General features: G+C 39.0%; 1 long non-coding RNA gene across 1 annotated transcript in view; it reads left to right on the forward strand.

Moving 5' to 3' along the window:
• Positions 1–26,668, forward strand: part of LOC122805373 — a 422,769-nt gene that overhangs the window by 395,937 nt on the left and 164 nt on the right. The gene's annotated exons all lie outside the window — the stretch shown is intronic.

A 26,668-nucleotide genomic window follows, 5' to 3' on the forward strand; every position in this document is an offset into this window, starting at 1 on the left:
GATTCTTTCTCGGGTAACTTGCTGACAGATATTCAGAAGAAAGTGGAATCCAAGCTTTGTTCTTATTGATCACTGCTGCAGTAAGCTTAGCTATATGGTAGTTTTACTGGCATTGCTGCTTGTTTTTCCAAGAATAGAGGCACCATTTTTGGCTTTACCATAGAACAGATGGTCACTTCCATAGTCGGTCCTTCTTCCAGTCAGAAAAATAAAAAGTTAAGCAAAAAGCCTTTGCCACCAGAACAGGCTAGCAGTTTGCCTTAGCCAAGAGGGTGACTCTGCTGTGGCCTTTTATCATACCTCAAACCACTCATCTTTTACCCCCTGATCCCTCTGATGTAGCACCTACAGCCACTGTGGACCAGGGGTTAGCCACTACCTAGAGCCAGAGACAAAGCTGCTACTTTTGCAGTTTACTTATTTTTATTTTACCCACCTGAAATTAAAAATGAGTATGAGATTGACAGTGCCAGTAAAACTAAAATATAGCTAAGGCTACTGCAGCAGTGATCATTCGAATATCTACTGTTATGGTAAGTTCAACTTACACAGCTGTACTTTATACCCTTACTTCTCTTTCCAATGTTTCCATGCAGCTGCTTTCAAATGCATACAAAAAAATCAGCAGCCGGAGGATGGTTAAGGTATCTTCTAGTACACAGAAACAGCAAAAATATAGCAAAAAAATGAAACCATGGCACAGGAAAGTTGCATAAATGATTATTCAACAAGATACATGTATCTGTATACAAAGAATCTTTCATTGGCTTAAAAAATTCAATTAGTAACTTGATGTAGTTAAAGCTCAAACCAAGGTTTAGTTTCTGACGGTAAGTAATTCTGGATAAGTCCCCATATGTCAGCATCTTAACTCTTCTTAAACCTCAAGGTATAACTTTATAGTGGAGATAGACTTCAAACTGTAGACGTTGTCATTGAAGCCATCAACAGAATACTCTCTAGCTCTGCCGTCATTGAACGTAATAATTCCACGTAAAAACTTGTATCATTCACTTGCTTTGCTGTAATTGTGACAGAAGAAAGCAACTGATTACCTTCCACTGCTAGCACTTTGTCTATTTGTTCATTCATTTTTTGCAAGCCCACATGGTTTGGTCGATTTGGTTCATAGTCCACCTCAATATTGCTAAAGCCTTCAGCAATTCCGCAAATAATGGCCAAGCAAAAACACCAGGTAAATCCAAAAAAAATCAGTAGCAGGAGGATGGTTAAGGTAGCCTCTAGTACACAGAAACAGCAAAATACAGCAAAAAAGAGGAAACCACAGCATGAACGATTTATTCGACAATATGCTTATATCTTTATACAAAGAATATTCCATTGTTGCTAAGCCAATGAAAGATTATTTGTATAGTACAGTTATCATAGCAGTATATGTTGTAATAGATCACTGTTACAGGAGCTGGCCCACGCTCCAGCCCTTTTTATTCTTCGTCTTTTTTTTCCCTTTAAGTTTGCTAAGCAAAGGTGTTATATAATGCTGAATATATAGTTTATTGCTGGTTTTGTTTCCTAACATTATTCTTTACAGATCATGCCTGTCTTAGAAGAATGTTTGGAAGCGATAACAAATAAAGTGACTACATTAGAAGAAGTGGAACTTTGCCAAATAGTGACCAATCAGGCAGGTGACTTCCATGTTTTTAATTTTAGCTCCTGTCCAGTTCAGGAAGTGCCTGTTGACGTTTTTTCCAGGGTTCACCTTTGTAGTGACTAATAGGTTAATATTGTTGAGGCTGTGATAGACTCAAAACTGTATATCTGAAGGCTTAACTTGTGCATCTTGTTTGGTTATGGTAATTTTATTGAGCATTGTTTGAAGTTATCTAGCATTTACAGTCCACCCCTCAACCCAGTATTTCAGGTTTTTGAGAAAATGTACAGATTGGATTTTAGATCCAATATGGGAAAGAAAGCATTATTTTCAAAGTCTAACATCACTAACCTTAAAAAGGAAGAATTGTATCTATTGCAGTATTTAAAATCTTGTAATATCTAGATTATGAAACCGGATAAAAGAGGTGGGGTGATTCTTGCGGGCAATATGCAGTATATTGAGAGAATGTGTACTATTTTGTTTGAAGATACTTACAGACAGGTTTCAAAACACGAGCTAAACCTAGCATATGGTGAGATATGTGCAGCATTGGTTGATATGTTAACACAAGAACAAATCATCGTTGATAAATTAACTACCTACACACAAATACCTGATGGTACCAACAATATTTAGAGCACCTAAGATACACAAATATATAAATAACCCACCTTTGTGACTTATATTGGATGCTAGACAGTCTATCACTTCCCCCTTGACAAAGTTTTTAGATTATCATTTAAAAGTGGAGGTGCAGTGGGTCAAACATCTGTGCAAGGATTATTGGGACTTTCTCAGTAAATGTAATGATTTAATATTTGACAATACTTTGATATTTTTGACAACAGATGACAAGTATCTGTTTACATTAATTCCCCCTACCACGGGGTTACAATGGTTTGCTGAATTTTTGCACAATAATACACATGTATCCCAGGACAGGATTAACCTGTTCACTGAATTGTTATATTTAGTATTAAACTACATTTTCTTTTAAATTCAATAGGTTTTGCAACAGAAGGGGATGGCTATGGGCTCAGCATGTGGATCTCTGTATGCAAACGTATTAATGGTTGAGTGGGAAAGGAAGTACATCTTTGATATTCCATACAAGGATTCCTGTTGCCTCTATATGAGGTACCTGGATGATATTTTTATTGTATGGAAAGATGATCCAGTAAAAATGCCATCGTTTATTGATTATATTAATAACACCACTGATTTCTTGAAGTTTACATTTGACATAGGAGAGAACCACATTGCATACTTAGATGTCACGGTAGTGAAGGACTATATCAATAGGATACTTTCAAGAATTTTTAGAAAACCCACTCATTCCAAGTCATTTCAGCATTATACGTACCAGCTCACACCCCACCACCCAGAAAAAGGAGTAGTAAAAGGACGGTTTGTTTGTGCAGCACGTATGACTACTTTATATGAAGACTTTCTGGATGAATGCAACTTACTTAAAAGCATGTTTCAAAAAAGAGATTATCCAGATGCTTTCATTGACAACTCTGTAGATGAAGTAGTATGGAAAAGGAGAAAAAATGCATTTGTTCCCATCTTATCAGGATATGAGAGTAATATATTTATTGTTGGTGTAACTACTAATGTTTTGGTATTGTGGCTAATAAAAGTGAACTCATGAACAATTACAAATGTAGTTTTAGTACAACCTGTCCAATGGATCATGATCTTATCAAGTGGACTCTGAACAAAAATTGGTGTGTTGTGAATGACAATGCGGAGCTAAGACAAAAATTGTGTAACTGCCTGTTGATTATCTTTAGAAAAGGGGTTGGTTTCAAAAGTATATTTGAGTCCACTAGTAAACTAAGTACTAATGCTGGGCGTAATGGCATGTTCAAGTGTGGGAATTGTAATTACTACAAAAATATTTTCTGTTTTGATAAATTCAGTGTTAATGGTCAGCAGTTTACAGTTAAGGCCAAGTTTAATTGTATATCTAAGGGAATTGTCTGTTTAGCTCTATGCCAACATTGCACAAATTTCTATGAGGGCAAGACTGAATGTTTGTTAAAAGAAAAAATATACAAACCTGTATACAAAATCAGTACTTAAGGCAACACAAATGCCTTTCAAAGCATATTATGGCACATCCTGAACATGACTTAGAATTTTTAGTACTTGAACAGTTGGCAGCTAGTCCAATGGGAGGCCCGTGGGGTTTGCTGCTTGAGAAAAAAGAACTTTCATGGCAGTTAGGTTTGAATGCAGACAGTTCCCTGGGTTTAAATGAAGTTGCATGTATTACTTGCTTGCTTAAATTGAAGACTTACGAATGATAAAATCTTTGGCATATGTATATGAATGGAGAAACACTTTTATAGGTTTATAGGATGTCTTTAGAATTTTTAACATGGTTTGCAATGAATTTCTGATTCATTTTCAGCTTAAATTGTAGGCCTGTCAATGATGAAAAGTCTGACACATCTATATAAGTGGAGAAATGTTTTATAGCATTTTAAAATATACATACATATATATATATATATATATATGTATATATATAGGTTCATAGGTAGGTACTAGGCTGTCTGCTTGAAGGCATTTATAAGCCTAGCCAGAATGTGTTGGCTTTCGCCACCCCCTTAGATTAGTTCCCTGTTCCTCTGTCCAGCAGAGCCACTGAAGTGATTCCCCAGGGTAAACTTTCTGTTTCCCATCCACTCGTCAAGGTTTCATTTAAAGAGTGTTAGTGAGGAGCTCTGCCTAATATAGATTGGGATCTTGTTCCAAAGCATGGGAAGTCTCTGGGACAGGAATCTATCCCTCCAGCACATCCTATTCATTGTTGTGGTGAGGTTTAGATCCCTAGAGCATGTGGCTTGAGGGGATAAGGTTTTCTTTAGGTGGAGAATGTCCATCAGTTCTGGGTTGGACATGGCCTTGTATGTCAGGCAGAGATCACCTCTGAGTAGGCGGTATGCAACTGAGTACAGCTGGAGTTTCTTCAGTCGAGCTGCATAGGGCATCTGTTTGAGGCCAGTGATCCTCTTGGTGAGGTACTTCTATGGTCTTTCCAGCTGTTGCAGGTGTCTTGTAAGGTACATCCCAAATGGGGAATTGTACTCGGTCTTGGGTCTGATAAGTAGAGGGGGCACAATGACCTCTTTTGATCTGGATGTGAACCCTTTTGTGATTAGGTGGGCCACATAGAAGGATTTTCTAACCACCTTGGCAATGTGATTATCAAAGGTGAGATTACTGTCTACTTGTGTCCCCAGATCTCTTATTACGTCTTCTGTATTTAGGGGATTACCACCTATGTGGTAGTTTGTGGGTACTTTGTTTTTTCCAAAGAGGATGACTATGCACTTTTTGGCATTTAGCTTGAGGCCATGATTTTGACACCAGGTATCCGTCTCATTGAGACCCTTTTGGAGGATGTCTGTGTCAGCCAGAGAGTCAATTATAGCCCCTAGTTTGCAGTCGTCTGCAAACTTGGTCAGCCATACTCCTCCTGTGCTTGCCTGTACCTCTGAGAAGTATATGCCGAACAGGAGGGGACCTAGGACTGAGCCCTGGGGAACGCCACTTCTAACCGGTTTAGAGTCAACCTGGCTCCCGCAACTCTCACCATGTGAGTTCTGTCCGTGAGCCAGTTGGCAACCCATCTTGTGTTGTAGGGGTTTATGTTCAGGCTGGTAAGCTTGTCTATAGTACCAGAATGGGGAATGATGTTGAAGGCCTTAGCGAGGTCTAGGTAGGCTGTGTGTACCACCTTTCCCTCGTCTATAGCCTTGGTAACTATCTCAAAGAAGTCCACCAGGTTTAGGAGTCATGATCTGCCCATAACAAAGCCAAACTGGGTAGGGTCCAGTGTTTGGAGGTTCCCAATGTCTCTGTTAATGTGTTCCATGATGATGTGCTCCATAGCCTTGCAGACCAAGCTAGTCAGGCTTATAGGGTGATAGTTCCTGGGGTCTGTTGTGGCTCCACCTTTGTGGAGCAGAATAACCTTTGCTGTGCGCCACTCTATGGGTACGTAACCTGTGGAGAGGTTGTGTTTGAACAGTGTGTTTAGGTGAGGGGGTTAGTTCATCTTTGAGTTCGTGTAGGACACAGCCTGGGACACCGTCCGGTCCCATTGATGCTGTGTTTTTGGCTTTGGAGTGTCTGTGATTTCAGGGACTCTACATTCATTCTTCTGGTATGGTTTTGGGCCCTTTTGGGGGTGGGGGGGTGAAGTTTGTGCTGAACCTGTCTGCCAGGATGTTGGCGATATTGGTCGGTTCAGTCTATTTTGTGCCATTCTGCACTAACTCCGAGCAGATCTGAGCATTACCACTAAGATTCTTGACATTGCTAAAGAATGCCTTGTGGTTATCTTTGGATTCCTTGGCAATTTTTCTTTCAAAGCTCGACTTGGATGATTTTATGAGGGATCGTAGTTTCTTGCTGATACTGATCAGAGATGTCTTCCTTTCTTGGGATTTTACTCTTTTCTGTACTAGTTTCCTCCTTCTGTTGTATAGCTTGTTTATGGTAGGAGTCCACCAGACTGGTTTCCTTTTCTTGGAGGAGTGAGTCTTGGTTTTGCTTGGGATGGCACAATCCATGCATTCTTGTATGTGCCCGTAGAATGCATTAGTAAAGGATTTTGCAGCTTGGACAGCGTTATCCTCCAGCATGGGGGCTTTGAAACTTTCCACCTTGGTCTTAAGTAACATGAAGTTTGCTTTTGAAAAATTTTTCACAGTGGTTTTCTTGTCTGGGGGTGGGGTCGGAATGTGGATATCCAAAGTGATTTGTTTATTGTCAGATCTAACCAGCGAGGGGTTGACCTCCGATGTGGAATTCCGGTCACCCACATTGGTGATGACCAGGTCCAATATGTTGTCACCTCTGGTTGTGTTGACCAGTTGAACCAGGGCATTTGAGTTTACAAATTCTAGGAAATGTTTGGCAAGGGAGTTAGTACTTGAGTAGTTCTCCCAGTTAATGTTTGGGTAATTGAAATCACCCGATATTAGGGTGTTTGGTAGGAATTGATGTGTATGAAAAATTATATATATTATATATATGTATGTATATATGATCTTTATACGTTTTGAAATACATTTTTGATCCAGTTATTTGTCATGTTAGCATTGTTTGACAATTTTTATGGATGCATTTTATTTTACTTTTGTAACACTGTGGCTTTAAGAAACTGAGTGGCAGATAGTCTTGTGATGCTTTACTAGCTTTTAAATTTTGTAGATAATTTGTTGTATTTTATCTGATGAATTATTTAGAATGTTCATAAAGATGAAAGTGCTTATCTGTTGCATTTAATAAATGTAGATTTACAGAACACGGTGGTGGTTCAGTGATTGTGGTGCACACCTGCATTATTTTTACCCATAGAATTTATTAATTGAAAGGGCACATTGAGTGTATGCTGCAAACCTGGCCATGAGAAAGCAGCCAAGACCTATATTAGTAAAGATGCAATCATACCAGGAGTAAGATTTGATGCTGACAAAATTGTGGCAGAAGAGCAAAATATTAAAAAATGGAGACAGCAGAATGTTAGTAGAAAATGATTATTCACTGTACACGAGACAGAAGAGAAGCACATTTATCTCAACAATCAGGGAATATTGAGAGGCAGGCATGAGTTTCAAACTGCTGTATCCAACTGTCTTAAAAGTGCTTTTCCCTGTAGGATCAAAGTCATTTTTAACCAAAACAGGCTAAAGAGGAAATAATGAAGTTTATCCATCAAAAAGTCAGTCATCAAACAGAAGGAGACTCTGCTTCTCATTTTTCTGATGGTAAGGTTCATAGACAGACTTTGCCAGTAAAACTATTTCCAGTGTTCCAAAGGAAAATGCTTGAGACAGAAAAAAATCACAGGATTTGACTAGAAGAATCGGCAGTACCTTGGACCTGAACTAGAGTCTGGTGTTGGGGAGATGGAGGTGAACAAGAAGAAGACCGTTAACTCAGAAATTAGTGAATAAATGGAAGACTATAAAGCATCTTATCACATTTGTGAAATATGGCTTTCCCAAAAATATTGGTTGAAAAATCATGGATTTTTTTACTTAAATTTATGGGTGGACTGTAAAGCATATACCACACTTTATATCATTAATGTTTAGAAGGACACTAAAAGGGGGAAAAACTAACTCTAAGTAAAACAATTATTGTTTTCATTGGTATTTGTGTAAAACGTTTCATTATATAAAGTACATGTTTTATGCAATAAAAATGTTTCCTGTATCATGTAGTCAGGGGTGTTTTAAATGTGGAGGGTGCCTTCGATGACTATTGTATGTGTTAAAGATATTGAAGTAAACAAGTACTTTTTTAGCTGTAAGAATTATAGGTTTACAGTATAACAAGAGAAAAATGGCTGGACAAAAGCAAGTTTAATCTTCACATGTCGTGCTCTTCTGCTGGGGTGAAGGTAGAGTGTAAAAGTGCTCTGATTGTATATTATGTAGAATTAGAATATTCTCTCTCTTTATTTTAGAAGAGTGAATACACATTAAAAATAAGACAAAATGAAAATTGTGAGCATGCTAAGCTTCTTAGAACTGCAAATATATTAGCTTGCTTGTTTTCCACTGGCAAATGTTCAATGGAGTCTAGATGTCTCAGCTGAGGGGGATCTGTGCATGCTTTTCTGAGTGAAATTTACAAAGACTCATTACTGAGTACATTTCTATGGAAACAAGCTGTCTGCAAGTGCAAATAGTTTTGAGAATTTTGAGTATTCTTTGCTGGGGAAAATGAAAAATGTAAAGGTACAATGGCAAGCAATTCATTGAAAAACTTGAGTCTAAAATTATGGGAAGTGAATAAGATGTTACAGCCTCCTTAGCAGCTTTAGCACTTTAATGCAGTTAATAGAACAGTGTGCAATTTAATTTTATTTAAAGATCTCCAGTGCATGTTTTCTTAAGGCTAAAAGTTAATGTCTTCTGAAAGCATGCAAGCTGTTTTCATATCTGGTAGGGGAATTTGGGTAAGAAAAAAACAAGGCAGCAATGAGTTTAAGTGGTAGCACAGACTTTAGCTTGTGCTTTAGCATGGATAACCTTAATTTAAGGTTGGATAATGTCTGTAGGCCACCAATTTGGAGCAGTTCTTTCCTTCATGTTTTGAAGCTGAACGTAGTTTTGTCCGCTTGCTCCAATTTAATAGGAGATGGGATGTTGTATAGTTTTTTGCTTGAGGGTTTTCATTAAAATAAAAAGTCTTGAAACCTGTGACATAGGTTCAAATAGAGATGAGAAAGAAACAACTAAAACAAGACCAGCCTGCCAAGCATTAGTATATATGTGAATGGCCTTGCAGGTATAGATGAAAAAGGAAAGAGTACTGACTTATATTAAGAAATACAGAGTGCACATAGCAGTGTTACAGAAAACACACTTGGAAAGAAATGAGCAAGTGAATTTGACGAAGAGGATTTTGGAATGCATATTCGATAGAATATCAGGGACAGTGTTAAAAGGGACTGATTATTGTAACTGCTAGAGGGGCTCCAGTAGTGATAGATGAGATGAGGAAAAAAAAAGACAAAAATGGTTGATTTGTGGAAGTAAGGGGCAATTGGCAAGGGAGGAAGATTATGATGGCTTGTATTTATATTCCTCAAAAACTGCTATTATAGAATTTAAGAAAATGTTGAGATAAGTCATCTTTCAACAATCAATATTATTCATTGGTGGGGACTATAATTTGATTTGCAATAGTGAGGATGTATCAGTTGGACCTGGGAGGACAATGTAACAAAAGAGGGGAGATTTCTGAAGAAACATATGAAAATATTTGGTATGGAAGATGCGAATTCAGTAGTAGGAACTCAGACATACTTTACATGTTATTCCCCAAGGTTTAATAACTGGGACATTAGGGAAGATAGAAATATTTCCACTACCCATTCCTTAAATTACTGTCTTTAACAGGTAGGTGGGAAAGTGCCAGTGTCTTATTTTTATTTCATTACCATGCATTTTTATTGTAGTTTTTATTGCTGCACTATCAGAAATAGATATTGGATGTGGGTCAATGCTTTCAATGAAATGTACATGTTCCTTTGAAATATTACTTCTGTCTAGTCTATAGGATCATAGGAGGTTACTAGGCTAATGGCCCTGAGGCCCTCACAAGCCTAGCCAGGAGTCCCCCCCCCCCCAAAAAAAAAAAAAAAAAAAAAAAAACCCAGTCAGCATCTGTCCCTGAGGGACACAGGTAAAACTCCTGGGACAAATTTCTGGTTTCCCATCCAGTCATCAAGGTTGCTCTTGAAAACCAAGATAAAAATGCATGGTAATGAAATAAAAATAAGACACTGGCACTTTCCCACCTACCTGTTAAAATACAGTAATTTAAGGAATGGGTAGTGAAAATGTTTAGTGAAAATTTTCTATCTTCCCTAATGACTCAGATCTTCAGAGGTTATAGCTACTGAGTGAGATGAAATGAAAATGGAGTTTAAAAATAGGATCAAAATAAAAAAGAAAGAAATATGGTTAAGAAGTAATAGAAATTACTTAGAGGGCTGACAAACATTAAAGTATTGAAAAATAAGGTGAATCTCACATAACAAGAGGAGGAGCAAATGCAGAACGCTAAAAAAAAATAAAGGAGTGTCTGGGTAATATGCACGAGTTTAGAAAGGTTGCAGTTAAGCAACTATTTTTGATAACTCCAGAGCACAAAATTACTTGGGCAATAGAATTTTGAAAAGTTTGTCGCCAAACTTAGTGAACCCATAACAAGAAAAATATCATAAAAGATTCTGTAGAGGTTTTACAGATATTGTGGAAATGTATTTTATTTATTTAAGTTTTATGACCGGGGAAGTCCACTGGGCCAAGAAGAACCCATTTTCAGTGAAGGCCCAGGGAGAAAAGCTCCACAATAATTGCAAGTTACATTTCATATGTTACAAAAGGACATAGTTCATACTGCTAATTAAACATTTACATGTAAGCTCCATGATATTTGCAATTGGCTTGTCACAATGTTACAAAAATGAAAAACATTATGCAAATGTTGAAATGTCTGTATTGAATTAAGTGAATATTTTTGTTATAAACCCAATTGTAGGTTTAACATTTCAAAATATATAGCTACTAACCATTAGGTTAGGAAAATATTATGCATGGAGAGGGTAATAGTATATTTGAGATTGGAGAGTATAGTACAATAGATATTAGAGAGAAAATTAGTTTTTGGTAGGAAAGGGATAGTTTTGGGTGGGATGAAGTAATAGCAGAGGTAGTTGGATGAGTCAGTGCAAGGTGAAATGAGGGGGGGAGGGCGGTTAAGTTGGAGGGTGACAAGGGCATTCCCTTTTGGAAGAAAGATGAGAGAGTAGCTGAGATTTGAAATTTGTATGGTTAGGTAGGTTGCGTAGGTGTGTAGGGAGAGAGTTCCACTGTTTAGGTAAGGAGTGGGACAGCAGTAGATGGCCAGGAGGTCATACAAGTTTGTGGACCTGAAGGAGATTTTGGTTTTTGGATCTGAGTGAGTGGTTGGGAATGTAAGGTTTTACGAAAGTAGCGAGAGCTGGGCAGTTGGGAGGTTTAAAGTTGAGCTTGTGGACAATGGTGAGTTGTAGGTAACTGAGGTAGTAGGGTAGTTTAAGCCAGTTGAGGATGAGGAGGGAGTGGCAGTGTTGGGATGAGTTTTTTGAATTGGTTGCAAATTTGGAGATCTTGTGGCAGCAGGATTCAAGTTTGGACCGGAGGCCAAGATGGGGATTGGTGAAAAGAGGGGCACCATACATAAGGGAGGGGAGTAGGAAGGTGAATGCAAGAGTTTGATGGGTAGGGGGCTTAAGAAATGGTTGTGCCTGTACAGGAGACCTAATGTTTGGTGGATTTTCTTGATTGTGGAGTGGATGTGAGTGTCAAATTTTAGTTCTTCATCAATAATGATGCCAAGAAGCTTGGTGTTGGGAACAGTTTCAAGGAGGGTGTTCTTTTGGCTCTGTATGGTGAATGTGGATTTGTCAGTGGAGTTTTTGGTAGGTGAAAAAAACATAAGTTTGGTTTTATTTGCATTTAGTGCCAGATGGTTAGACTGCATCCAGGTTTCTGTTTTGGAGAAGGTTAGTTGGGTTTTTGCTAGGAGCTCAGAAGGGGAGAAGGCTGAGCAGATGATTGTTGAGTCATCTGCATATTGGATGGTAGATGAGTCTGGGATGGATTGGTGAAAGTTGTTAATGAATAGGTTGAAGAGAAGAGGGCCTTTGTGCGACACCTGTGGGTGTGGGAAGGGGGAGGTTGAAGTTTTCCATTGGGCAGCTTGTTGGTGGTTGGACAAGTAGCTGGAAAACCAGGCGATGGTGGTGGGAGAGAGGTGTAGGGTGGAGAGTTGGGATATAAGTAGTGTGTGTGAGATGGTGTCAAAGGCCTTTGACAGATCTAGAAATAGTGTGGGTATGAACTTGCCTGAGTCGCGTTCGAGGTTTATGTTTTCAAGAAAGGAAAAAAGGGCAGTCATGGTGCTGCGGTCAGGGTGGAAGCAGAGAAATGTGGATGTCAGTAAAGACTACAAATAGAAATATTTATGGGAGGCTTAGTTATGCCAAAGTTAGAGGTAGATGAGGTTTAACAACTAACAGTTAAGATAGCAGGTTATGAGATAGAAACAGTGATGTATTATCAAGCTTCGGGAAAGTCTCCAGGAACAGATGGTGTTTCTGTTGAAGTTTGGAAATTAGGAAGGAAGAAAGTGACTAAGATCTGGAAGATTTTGTTTAACAGTATTTTAAAAGGAGAGGAACCACCGTCTAGGAAAGAAAGCTGTGGTGGCTGAGTTACCTAAAGATAGCAAAGACCTTTGAAACCTAGCTTCATATAGACTCATTTCAGTTTTAAATCATGATTACAAACTGACTATACTAGCTAAAAGAATGATAAAGGCCTTACCAAAATTAATAGATATGGATTAGTGTGGTTTTGTGGTGGGGAGGCAAGCATTTGACAACGTTATTAGAACAATGATTGTTGGTGGAGCTTGATGCACAGATCAGTTGACAGACTAAGCTGTAGAGCATTGCTAAGTGTTTTAGAAGAATATATGAAGGATCGGAGACAACAATTGAAGTGGAAGGGTTCCTCTCAGATAAGCTGTATTTGAACAGGGGAACCAAGCTGGAGTGTCCTGTTTCTCCTTTATTTGTTTTATATTTTGAGCCATTAGCAAAAAAAGGGGCTCAGAAATAGAAGGGTATAATTAGTATGGGAATCACAAAAGGTAGCTTTATTTGCAGATATTATTTTGTACCTGATAAATCCAGAAAAGGACATCTCAGTGTGGAACATTTTTAGAGATTCAGGTTTTCAGGTTATAAAATTATTGAAGATGAAACAAAGGCTATAGCAGTAAATTATGTACCCACATATGAATTGGTTCATTAATTACTCATATTTATGGGGATGTAATATGAATTATTTAGGAGTGTAGATTAAAAAGGTTTCTGTTATTGCAGCTAAGGATATGCGAAAGAGACTAAAAAGACAATACAAAAATTGAGAAATTGGAAACTCCTCTTTATGGATATTGAGATACAAGCAGTGAAAATAGTTTTACTCCCTTTATTCTTGCATACAGGTTTGGCATACTTTTATCAACCCAAGGAGAAGTTGTGGACAATAACTAGTAAAGAACTGAAATAATTTATCTGGGAGGGAAAGAGGGCAAACTTTAAGTGGGATAAGTTGATCCTTACAAGAGCACAGTGTTTTAGGTGTACTTGATTTGAAGGGATAATTTAGAGATACGTAGTTAAGGCTCATATATGTTACACAAGCAGAAGGTTATAACTGAAATTGGAAAGGGATGATGAGGGAAGCTCCAGACATAGAGAGAGAGTGCAAGATTTTGGATGCAGATCCTCAAGGAGAATAATAACCATGCAGAATATTTATTCATAAAACAGCAGAAAGTATTCTAAGAACCAAGCCAAAACACAAATGGAGAAAGGTGATTTTGCCAATAAGGATGACTGCAAGTATGGGTACAGAAAGTAGGCAAGAGAAGGCTGGTGTTTACTGGAGAAACCTGGCTAAGGAACCAGGATGTTGGGAACAAATAACTCAAGCAGGAAAGGTAATAGAGTGGGTTGAGGCCAATAATACATTTGGATTGCAGGCTAGAGACTGCCTTCCCAACCATGGCTTAATCTCACAGTACAGAATAGAAAAAAGGATAGGGGGATTTTAAGTGAAAGACCTGCTCTGGTAGAGTTTTTAAATATATTGAGAACAGATGGAGCTGTTAAAAAGGAATAATTAGTATGACACATACAATATTGCATGGTCACTATAAGAATCAATCAGAGAATATTAGAAAATATTATAAAGAGAGACTGGAAAAGCAATTTGCAAGTAAACAATGTGAAGACATGTATAGCCCCAAAGTATGCTACCAAGTCCAGAAGATTTACGGTCATTGGAAGTGTTTTCATAGGTATTTTTATATCCCAAGCAGACTTCGAACATTTGCTGTCTACCCTAGGAAAAATTATTTGAAGTGTGATGGAGAAGAAAGAGGTAACCGAGAACATAATGTTCTGGGAGTAGAATGAGTTGGCAGATTTTAAAAATTCCCTGCATTGTACCCTATCAAAAATATTGGGTGAGCAAATGGCTGTAAGAAAGAAAATGATTCTTTTGAGTTGGATCTGAGTTGCGTAGAAAGGCCTTATTAAGTTTTAATTCTGTTGGCTGCCAAAAAAGCAATTACAAGAAAATGGAAATCAAACATCTACACCAACTGTATTTGAAGTATTAAATATTGTAAAAGAACCGAAAAGGGGATCTTTAGAAAAGGTAAGGAGCAAAACATAGAAATAAATGGAAACTGTGGGAACAATACATGTAGAATAATGTTCAGGAGGAGGTGTGAGGATTAAGGGAAGACATGAATTCAGTATTTTTTTTGTAACGTTGGACTGGTGATAGCAGCAAAAAAAATATATGTGATGTGCATTGTAGTTAAATGGAAGAATGTTAAAATGTTTTGTTTTCTTTCTGTTTGTATGTGTCGTAAGTGATAACTTAATAAAGGTGTTTTAAAAAAAAGATTAACCATGTGCACCTGCAGACAGCTTATCTCCTTGTAAATGTAGTCAGCAATGAAAAAAAAAACAGCCAACAACTTACACATGCATGAAGGAATCTTGTAAATTTCACTCAGAATAGATGCACAGACTTTTTCAATTTAATTTACAAAAAAAGTATGGTTAAGATTTATTTGGATGTTTTGCTCAAAAAGGATACCAATAATTGTTGTTACACGTCTAAGATCCCCCAAAAAGCCACTTATTCAAACTCTTTTTTTTTTTTTTTTTTTTAACATTTCTCAAGTGCCCAACCTTTTACTTAAGAGAGATCAGTGGTAAAAGGGCAGTTCATCAGGGCTGAGAGAATGGTCACTTACAATCAAGACTTTATGGAGGAATGTAACCTATTGGAAACAATGTTTATCGGGGGGGGTTATCCACCAATTTTAGTAGCTGAGCTTAAAAACGAAGTGATTACAAAAAGGAACAGGAAGATCTTTAACCCCGTATTGGGAGGAACTAACCATAGTAACAGTCTGGACTTCCCCCAGAATTGCCTAGAGAATTCTAGTTTATATCCAACTTAATTCATCACAAATTTCAATATGGATAGTGACTATGTCTGGTGGATCCTAAATAAAAACTGGTCGTTATTAAAAGAAAGTTCAGATTTACAAGGGGTGGTTCCAAGTAAACCAAAAATTGTGTTTTGGAAAGAAAGAAATCTTAAAAGCATTTTAGAAGGAGCTACAACGAAAATGGAAAGGAAGAATGAAATAAAGAGAATGAGTAACTGTGGTAGATGTAAACTTTGCAAATAGATACATACTGGGCATTCTTTTGCTATTAGAGGGAAATCTCACACAATAAAAGGTAAATTTGATTGTTGGAGCAGTGGAATAGTTTATATTGCATTATGCCAAGATTATTTTTGTATAGGGAAGACTGAAAGGATGTTAAAAGAATGAATGTGTGAACATTCATTTGTATGACATCTGTTCACAAAAACTAAGAAATGCCTTGGCAAAGCATATTGTAGATTATAAAGAACATTACATTAAGCTTATAGTGTTGAAACAATTGCTTAGTAATCCAAGAGCTGTGGTATGTGGCATCTTCTTTTGGAAGTAAGAAAACTTTTCTGGCAGTTATTTCTGAATGCCTATCATTGGCCAGGACTTAAGGAACTGACCTTGATCTCTAGTGTGTTAAAAGGTAGCGTTGAGGTTAAAGATATGTTTTAAGTTTTATTTAATATATTTGAATTTGTCTTGATTCAGTTTTTAGTGTATATGTTTTTAAAATGGGGCAGTAAAAAGATTGTTTTAAAGTGATCACTTTAAATTTTTCAGGAGTGGATTTGTATTTTTAAATCACATAATTTATCATATTTTGTATTTAAATTGCACTTGTATGTGTAAAAAATTTATCTGATGAATTCTTGGTAAATCAACAGGATGAAAGTGCTTATCTGTATTGTATTTAATGCTGCGTATGTTTTTTTTTTGTTTTTTTAAAGAGTATTATTAAGTGATTCGGGTTTTATGTGAAGTTACAGGTTTAGCTTTCCCTCACTCACTTGCATTTTTTGATAATGTGTATTGCTACCATTGTAGTGTGCATAAATGTATCAGCCCTTCCACCACATATTGATACTGTGTTGCAGGTGACACTGGATAATAATACCTCTTGGTGTACTGACTTATGACATCCATTAGGACACACAAGGCATGGCTGAACTCCAGAATATAATCGCAATTGCACAAACTAGAAATGTCATAGTGCGTACTTTTTTCCTCAGTGCCCGTTTCCTCTGCTTTGACATGTATGTATTTACTTTTTTTTGGAGGGGAGGCACTCCAGTATGACTCTTCAGCAGCTTGCAGGATTTTCTTAGCATGTTGCATGCTACATAATATACTGCTGAGAAAATGGACAAGGGACATTTAGGTTAGACCATGCACTCATATGGCCAGCAAGGAACATGGATCGACATCCTTATCTGAAAAGAGTGTGGTAGAACAGCAACCAGCAACTGGCACTGTATATTCCAGAGCAAGCAGAGAGCAGTGGCATCTACATCAGACCTATGGATCCTGATGAGTACACAGGGACATTATGGTGTTCCATGCAACTAATGTGATGCATACAGTGTTAATATTAGACTATACTGCTCAGTGAGTGGTTGAGCCATGCTGTACATCACACATTTTCACCCACCCCAACAGCAGAGGAGGTGGTGTGGGTCACAGACATTGTTATGTGCACAGTGACTAGGGATGCATTGCTACATGTCTATCAAAGCCAAGTGGATGGGGGGCATGTCACAGGAGGTGGAGATAGGGGTCTTGAAATGACGTGGGTACTCTGTGTCTTGGACAGGTTCCTCCTACAGTAGGGTTGGAATGCCACTATGTGACCATGACCTGTGGCCTCTCGGCTGGCTTGTTTCACTAAGATTTGTGGTTCTTCCTGATAGGAGTGTATGCATATGTAGCACAGCTAAATATAGTAAATATTACTGTTATACTGAATATGGGAATAATGGGTTACCAGTTGAAAAGGACAAAGCTGTCACTTATGTGCGTGAAGCGTGAGACTGATATAACATAGTCTTATCAAAGAGTATGGTAATAATGCATATTATCATTTATGTAATTTATGACCATAACTGACTGCCAAATCTAGCAGTGCATTGATCAGTTTAGTAAATACCACAGGAATTATCTGTGCAGCACAGCATGGATAAGATACATTTGCATTTGATTCTCACATGTGGTGGCATTTAGGAATATTGGAATTGCTGGGTAAACATGGGTGTGTCTGTGTACATTATGAAATACCATTTAAATGAATGGGGCAGGGCATGCTGGTATTTAGCTCAGAAATGGAAATTGCACACCCCCTATGAATGTTGCTAGTGTGAAAACGCAGTCTAACTCTGAGCCATTGAGAGAAATTTTCCCTTCATCAGTGTGCAGTGACCTTGTAATTAATTATATTAAGTAAGTAGTTGAAGGTGGGGTAAATTTTCTTAACTTGTGGTTGAGGGGTGTGGGAACTTTGGTAAACTGTCTCTTTAAAACTACAAAAGCCAGATGGATAACTGATTGTATTTCTCATGTGTACTACCGGGAAAAGCCGAAAGACAAACAACAACAACTCCTTAAAAGGTTTGACCATGCCAAGACAACCAAAAGCTCATTCAGCTAGGTCAATCGCTACATCATCTGCTTTTTGGTCCAGAGCTTCCATTGATGATATTTGTGCAGCTGCCACTTGGTGCAGAACTCATACCTTTGTGTCTCAGTATAAATTGGATATCATCTCCAGGAATAGAGCTGCAGTTGGCTCTGCAGTACTCTGGAACATCCTTCCATGAGGGCCACCCAAGGTTGCTGTAGCTGGGGACTCTGTCCCATTCGTTGATGAATGAATGAAAATGACAACATCAGATATTTAAGTTATGTACCTACCATAACTCTCCATCTGTGTTGTCCATTTTTATTCTTCCTCAACTTTCCTCCCACCTTCCCCCCTTCCTTGTCTTTGGGAATGGCCTGATGGAGTTTTTCAGGAACCATTGTTGCTGTTTGAGCCCGTGTTCTGTTCTGTTGCATCTTTTTCTGTCAGTATTATGGTTATGCTACTTTTTTCAAATGTAGCTTAAAGGCAGCAAACTTGATCTAAGGTAAAGCAGTCATTAGGGCATCATGGGTAAAGGGAGGAGCTCGAGAGTTAGAGCCCAGACTGCAAAAAAGTGGCTGACCTGGATCTGAGGATCAGATCCGAACCCATTAGTTGAGGAAGAATGAAAATGGACAACACAGATGCATAGTTTAGATGACTTCAATATTTATTTATTTTCAAGAAAGTAATAAGAAGCTCTGCTGAATTTAGTTTTGGTATTGGTTTCTTGTATATGGAAATATTAGAGCAGTGCCATCACCTTTCCTCTTTATATGATCATTATAAATTATGTTATAGCAAAGGAATTTAATTTCAGGGTTGTTTATGTTGGATTTAAGCCACGTTTCAGTTATATCAAGAATATCATGCATGTGTTGGGTAATCCAGGCATGTAGTTTTGTAGTTTTATTTCTTATGTTTCTAATATTTATGATAGAAAAGCTAGATTACCAGAGTGGGGGATACACCATTGTGGGGTTATGGTAATGTGTGGAAGGGAGTTGTCTTGATGGCTGCCATAGGTGGGGCCAGGATTAGCGTGATTGTCTTCATCTAGGGTGATTTTAGTATATTAATGAGTTACTGATTCTTGCTTTTTGCAGAGTATTTTTCAACTTAATTTTTTATATGAGTTGAAATGGAGTTAATCTGTATTTGGGATAAAGGTGAGGGTTGTCATTAAATAGGTTTAGTGCAATGTTTGGATAGTTTTGGCAGAAAATATGGATAGGTAGTTGGAACAGAGTTGGTGAGATGTTGAGAACTATTATTGAGTCACAGTAGGATGGGTTGGTAAGAGGAGAAAAATAAAGTATACCCAGTAGAGTAGCATGATTAAGTAAAGGGACCCCTATTTTATTGTTTGCAGGTAGTGGGGAAGTAGGAATTGAGAAGGAAGCAAGATGTTGCAGGGCTGTAGGATGTTTAGTGCTGGTGGAGTCTGAAAGCTGGCAGAAGGTAGGAAGGAAGAATTTTCTATGAAGAAAGAGAGTTAGGTTGTCCTGGTATCTTCTCTTATGTTTTTGAAATGTAAGAAATAAAGGGGTTTGAAAGGACAGAGTATGAGGATATAGTTAAGGCAGGAAGCAGTTAGGATTTATTTGGGGAAACTAAAAGTTGAAATGTAGAATAATGATGATACTGTTGGGGAGGAGTCTGAGCATGAATGGATATACTGCAAAGCAGTATGGGAGGGAGAAAGGTTGTTGGAAATAATGCTAAATTTTAGATGGAATTTAGGAAATAGGAAAATAGAAACAGGAGTGTTTCTATGTTAGGAGTGTTTGGAGAGAGTTAGGGAATGGTTGTCACAGGTGAAGTGTGTGTGTGTGTGTGTGTGTGTGTGTGTGTGTGTGTGTGTGTGTGTGTGTGTGTGTGTGTGTGTGTGTGTGGGGGGTTAATGGTAGAGTGAGAAGAGTGGGTGAGAATTGGGGGTAGGGCAGGGTGTGATGCAGACATCCCAGCCTTAGGTCAATATTACTTGGCATTAGTTAATCACTGATACAGGGCAATTAACAAGAAGGCACAAAGTAGAACAGGTTTTCTTTCCTTTACTGAATACAGAACCCAGAAATCTAGGGACACTAAGTAAATGGCATATACATTGTAATCTACTGGTTATTGGTTATGAGAAAGGACAGTGAACTGCTTACTAAGTGGCCCTTAGAATACATGGACTACTGCTTTGGGGGAAATGTCTCAGCCACTTTCCAACACAAGGCAGACATGTGTTTGACCAGTTACAGTTAATACATAGCAAGACTGTTCATGTTAAACTTGCTTGCATTCACAGTGACAATATTCTCAGTGAAAATGCTTGAGAGTTGGGCCTTGTGGCAGAGCTCCTGCAATATCAGAGCCACGAGTGGATGAAGTGACCACACGCTCTGAAAGAAAAGCAAAATCTCTACTAAACTGTAATATATGGAAGGTAATACTTATTCCTAAAGATGGAGGAAGGATCATGGTAAGATATACTAAGAGAATAAGGGATATTGTAAGAGTAGAGAGATAATAAGAAAGTTTATGAATGTAAAGTAAAAACAGGTTTAGCAGGAGGTATACTGGTAGAGAAGCCACAGTAATACAGAGTGTATAGAGTGTATAGAGTTGTATATTGCAAATTATCAGAACATAGTACTACACTGATAAATGCAATGTAACACCATTACTTAGTAAACATTCATTGGATTAACCTGTACCCCAAAAGAGAATTATATGTACTGTAACAGTAGCAATTGAAATTACATGCATACATACTTGTTAAATGACACAAGCTCAATGTAAGTAAAGCTTATCTGACTTGGATGATATCAATGCAAATACAACCCACTACCAAAGACACATGTCTGCACTGTGAAGGAAGATGGTGGCTTGAGTGGAAGTGGAGGCTAAAGTGAGGAGAGATTTAGCAATAGATTGTACTACAGTGACCCTCCCACTCTCAGGACAATTGATACAGAGAGCGATCAGTTGTTAGCTGATATAGCTCAATTAACAAGATGCAGGGGATATTCTTCGTGTTTCACTGTTGCAGTCATTACATTTGGGTAATCTTCTGGCAGGTTGCCCTCAGTCGGCCTGAATATCAATGTCTTGGGTCCTGCTTCGGTTGCTGTCTCCTCTTCCATGATGTCATGTCGTCAGGGGTATAAAACATGCAGCCGACGCCATTTTCTTCAGTCTTTCTTGCCACGAGGTGCCCAAAACAGAAGCAGTTCGCAAGTGCAGGTCGGCCGACTCCTGAAATTTTCGCATTTGAGTTTCAGAACCGAAGGCTTCCATTACAGCTAAGTACCCCGTTGGGGAAACCTTTTCTTGCTTCTTACCGATGTCAGTAAAAGTTAATAATTGCATTACTTGTGGGAAGCAAATATCTCATAAGGATTTTCACTGTATTGTATTCCTTGCCTAGGCCCAGATCATAACGTGCCTTGCTGTCGGTTTTGTGCTAGATTTAACCAACACACTATTAAGCATCGGTATATCTTTGCTTTAAAATATTTTGGAAACAGATTTAATTACCCTGAAATGTCATCGGATAGCAATCCGACTACTGGAGTTCACAAAAAACGCAAAGAAAAGGACAGAGACAGACCGTTGAGGTCCAAAATTGACGATTAAGCTTCTCCTAAGCCAGTCACCGGTACTCAGTGAGGCGCTTTTGCAGCTCCTGATAACCCACTATTTTCAAGTTACAGGCCTCTACTGAGACCCGTGTGGTGTCCGGCATGCCGCAAGATTCTCAAAGTATTGTACCTGCAGATGTCCCTCCCTCAGATGGGGTCCGGAGCTGCTGAGCAGGCACCGGCTTCTGAGGGTGCTTTCAGGCCTCAACATTTCTATATAAAACCGACGCCAGCTTCAAAAACAAAGACAAAAGCAACTTCTAAGGCTAAAAAACAGACGCATGAGCCACATGCTCAGGCCTCTATGCCTAAGAAACAGATGATTAAAATGGCTGAAGACTTGATTACCTTGATCTGGGGTTCCCAACCCCCCCCGATCAGGGGTTCCCAACCCCCCTTCCCGATAAGAGGCCTAGGCAAGACACTGATTATGAATCTTCAGATCAGGTTTCTATTTCTTCTGATTCCTCTTCTTATCAGGAATTTTCTATACCACCCTATAAGGATTCAAATGCAGAGGAATCCATCCCATCTGCTCCTCCTCCTGAAGATTATACTTTTGGAGAAACCTTGCATACTTTAAGGGAACCTTTTCATTGGGAGAGTCAAGATTTCTCAGAATCAGAAAAGAGGCTTAGGGATTTCCTTCTTCCTCAGCATAGGCCTTTGGCTATACCTCCTGTATTAGACATTGTTGATGATGTATTTTCGGAATCAAGCATGACTCCTGATTCCCTACCTCCGGCTCCTAGTAAGCCAGACAGATATTACAGGGTTCCTGACTCCCACAAATTTTTATTCAAAAATCCAGCAGCTGACCCTGAAACTATCTCATAGGGTCCCGAAGGTGTAAAGGCCTCAACAGCTAAGAATCCTACCCCCTCTGATAGAGATTCCAGGGTGCTGGACAGATGGGGAAAGAAAGTTTATACGTCTGCAACCTTGGCAATTAGGGCCTTTAACTGCCAGTTTCATATGCTTAAATTTCAACAGCATGTTATGGGATTATTGAAATAGAAAATTATGTTGATTTCTGAATGTGTGGAGAATAAAGAATTACAGGAATTATTGCATGCAGCAGAACAGGTTGGAAAGCATACTTTGCAATGTAGCTTTGATTCCTTGGAGGCCTCTTGCAGGGCTGCAGTTACTGAATCTGTGATTAGAAGGCATGCCTGGCTCAAGGAGCAAAATCTGCCTGATCATGTTAAAGCTAAATTGTTGGATGCACCTTTACAGCATGATACTCTGTTTGGTAATAAGGCAGAAGAGGTTTTAAAGAAAATGGAAGACAAAGCTAAATCTATGCAAACTGTAAAATATTTCTTACAAGTGCAGCCACCCAGATTCAGTAGACACTGGCCTACAAAAAATTGGTCCTTTCCTGTGTCCAACAGCCTCACGGGGCAAGTCCAGGTGCTCAAAAGGCTCTAGATACCAATCACAGGGTTCTTACAGGTCAAAGCAGTGGAGTACTTCTACCTCCAAATCTGGTGGAAGTAAAGCCCAATCCTACATTTAACAGTCTCAATTACTTTCCTCTGCCATCACCAAGCACTTAGGGGGAAAATTAGCACTTCATGCTCAAAATTGGCAGTTAATAACCCAGAACAAGTGGGTATTAAACATAGTATCCCAGGGATACAGATTTCATTTCCATACCTTGCCAATTCCAAACGGTTGGCCAGATCTACCAAAAAATCAGTGGGCAGAGGCACAGAAAGAAGTTACATCCCTCATGGATATGGGGGCTATTCAGCCAGTACCAGAACAGGAAAAAGGACAAGGGTTTTATTCAAGACTGTTCCTGGTACCCAGAAAAGACCATGCCTGGTGCCCAATATTGGATTTATCGATTTTGAACACATTCTTGGACATACCAAAATTCAAAATGCTGACTTTGCAACAGCTTCTGCCCATGCTGGGCAAGAACGCCTGGTTAGTGACTCTATACCTAAAAGAGGCATACCTGCATATCCCAATAAGGAATTGCATTTTGCAGACAAAGAAGCATACAAATCTGTCCTTACTTGGACGACTGCCTCATTCAAGCAGAAAACAAGGACATTCTTCTTCAACATCTGGCATTTGTAAAAAAGGCTTCTAACATGCCTAGGGTACACAATAAACGAAAAGAAATCACAACTGGTACCTTCTCAAAAGATTACATTCCTAGGTGCAAGCTTGAATACAACTGCCCAGATGGCTTACCTTACGCCAGACAAGCAAAGGCAACTGACTATTTATTTCAAACAGATGGCAACAAAAACCAGTTATCTGCAAGACAAATTCTGCAGGCTTTGGGGTTCATGGCATCCTGCATCCTACTAATTTCATATGCAAGACTGCATATGAGGAAACTACAGTGGTATCTAAAAAGTTTATGGAGTCAACATTGTCACAGTCTGGAAACAATGATTCCTCTCATTCCCTGCCTGCAACAGGAGTTTCTTTGGTGGGCAGAGACATGTCACCAGAACATGGGACGGTCTTTCACTCTACCCCCTGCCACCCAAACCCTAACTACAGACGCATCAGACTATGCTTGGGGGGCTCACCTGGTGGGGAGATGCATTCACGGCATATGGAGCTCAAAACAAATGCATCTGCATATCAGCCAGAAAGAGATGTTAGCTGTTCATCCAGGACAACTACTGATAAAGACGGACAACACCACGGTTATGTGGTACATAAACAAGCAGGGGGGTACACATTCCTACCCCCTTTGCAGACTAGCCATGGCATTGTGGGACACAGCCTTGACTTACCAAGTACATCTTCAAGCTCAATTCCTGCCAGGAAAACAAAATACTCTGGCAGACGACCTAAGCAGAAATCTTATGGACCTCATGAGTGGAAACTGGATCCACAAGTCTTCAGCATGATAACAGAGAAATGGGGGAGTCCGGACATAGATCTATTTGCCTCTCCCCAAAATTATCAACTGGACAAATTCTGCACACGGACTTATCACAGACAAGCATGGAAAACAGATGCCCTATCCTTCAGTTGGAAAACCCATCAGTCTACACCTTTCCTCCTCTGCCTCTTCTTCCATAGGTCTTACTAAAGGTCAGACAGGAAAAACCAAAAATGATCCTAATTGCCCCGGACTGGCCTCGCCAGCACTGGTACCCAGTTCTAAGGAATATGTCTCCACTCCCTCCTTGGTACTTGCCTCAAATACCTCATCTACTGTCTCAGCAGAGCAATCAAATTCTGCACAATCAGCTCCAAACTCTGAACCTGGCAGCATGTAATTATTCAAACAACACCTCTCAGTAAATCTGTGATGGATGTCATTTTGGAAGCCAGAAGGCCTAGTATTAGAAAATCTTATGCTGATAAATAATGGACACAGCAAAGCCAAATATTCCTCAGATTTTACAATACTTGACTGAGATGCTTGACAAGGGCCTATCTTTTTCGTCAATAAAAATCCATGCCTCTGCCATCTCGGCTCATTACAACACAGAGCCTCCTCTCTTTTCTCATCCTCTGCTAAAACAGTATCTTAGAGGGGCTAAAAATTTAAGGCCTCCCAGATCATCACCAACAACTGCATGGGACCTCAATTTTGTATTGGAAAAGCTCACCCTGCCTCCATTTGAACCAGCAGCTACTGTGGATGTAAAGTTTTTATCTTGGAAAACAGCCTTCCTTCTGGCAATCACTTCAACAAGAAGGGTTTCAGAACTATAGGCCCTCATGGCTGTGGAGCTTTTTATTACATTTTACCTGGACAGGGTGTCCATCTGGACTAATCCTTCCTTTATGCCTAAGGTGGTATCCAGTGTGGCACTTAACCAAACTATTCACCTGCCAACTTTTTACCCAAATCCGCAGAACAAGGGGGAACGGATTCTGCATTCCTTGGACATACACAGACAACTAAGATTTTACTTAAACAGGACCAAATCTCTACGAAAGTCTGAGGAGCTACTGGTGGCATTCACTGCAGGATCAGAGGGGAAGGCTATTTCAAAGCAGAATATTTCAAAATGGATAAGCCACTGCATTCGTTTCTCCTACTTGCATCATGGTAAACCGTTGCCCAAGGGTATCGGGTCACATTCCACCAGGGCTGCATCTACCTCAGCAGCTTTTCTCAGAATGGTGCCAACCAAAGACATTCTAGAAGCTGCTACTTGGAGCTCTGTTCATACTTTTACAAAGCATTATCATTTGCCTCTCTTCTCTAAGTCCAGGGTAGGCTTTTCCACTGTAGTTGTGCAGGGCCTTATAGCCGCTCCTAATGCTATTTAGTTCCAGCCTCCCATCCATAGCTTTGGGATTCTACCCAAATGTAATGACTGAAAAAGTGAAACACGAAGAACATAGTACAGTTGTGTACACCTACCATAAATGTAGATGTTCGAGTGTATTCACTGTTGCAGTCCTGGTTACCCACCCGCCATCCCCCTTTTTTCTAGAACTTCTCTTTCCTTCACTATATTCTACAGCCTTTGTGGTGTATTTGCTTTTAGCTGAAGGTAAAGTTTATGTTGTTACAATTGCATTTATATATATAGATATATTTATATATTTTTGCTCCCCATTTGGGGGGCACCTGACATCTGGGGCAAGAAAAACTGAAGAAAATGGTGTTGGCTGTATGTTTTATACGAATTGAACAAACAGCACTCCTCGCAAGTATGGTATGCTCGGCCAAACCAATGTAACGCAAGAGACCAGCATAAGCAGTCAAAATCCTTTTATTACTAAAAAAATATATATAAATTACAGAACAAAAATGTCCTGCAATGAAAATAACAAACCGGTTTCGGCTTAACAGCCTTCTTCAGTGTGATTAGCTTATTTTTTAGTAATAAAAGGATTTTGACTGCTTATGCTGGCCTCTTGCGTTTCATTTGCATGTTTTATACACCTGACGTTATGGCAGAGGAGACAGCAACTGACATAGGACCCAAGACTTTGATATTCAGGCCGACTTAGGGCAAACAGCCAGCAGATTACCCAAATGTAATGACTGTAACAGGGAATACACTTGAACATCTACATTTATGGTAAGTGTACACAACTGTACTTTCTGTACTGCAGAGAAAAAAAAAAAGGAAGTTTGAGGATAATCTTCTGGGTATAATGTCAGGGCTACTGATAGGATAAAATGTATTTTTAGCCAGAATTAGTAAGTGTGTATAGCAACACGTAGCACAAAGTTTG

Source organism: Protopterus annectens, chromosome 6.part1 (assembly GCF_019279795.1).
Source record: "Protopterus annectens isolate FY-2018-M chromosome 6.part1, PAN1.0, whole genome shotgun sequence".
Classification (NCBI taxonomy): Eukaryota; Metazoa; Chordata; order Ceratodontiformes; family Protopteridae; genus Protopterus; species Protopterus annectens.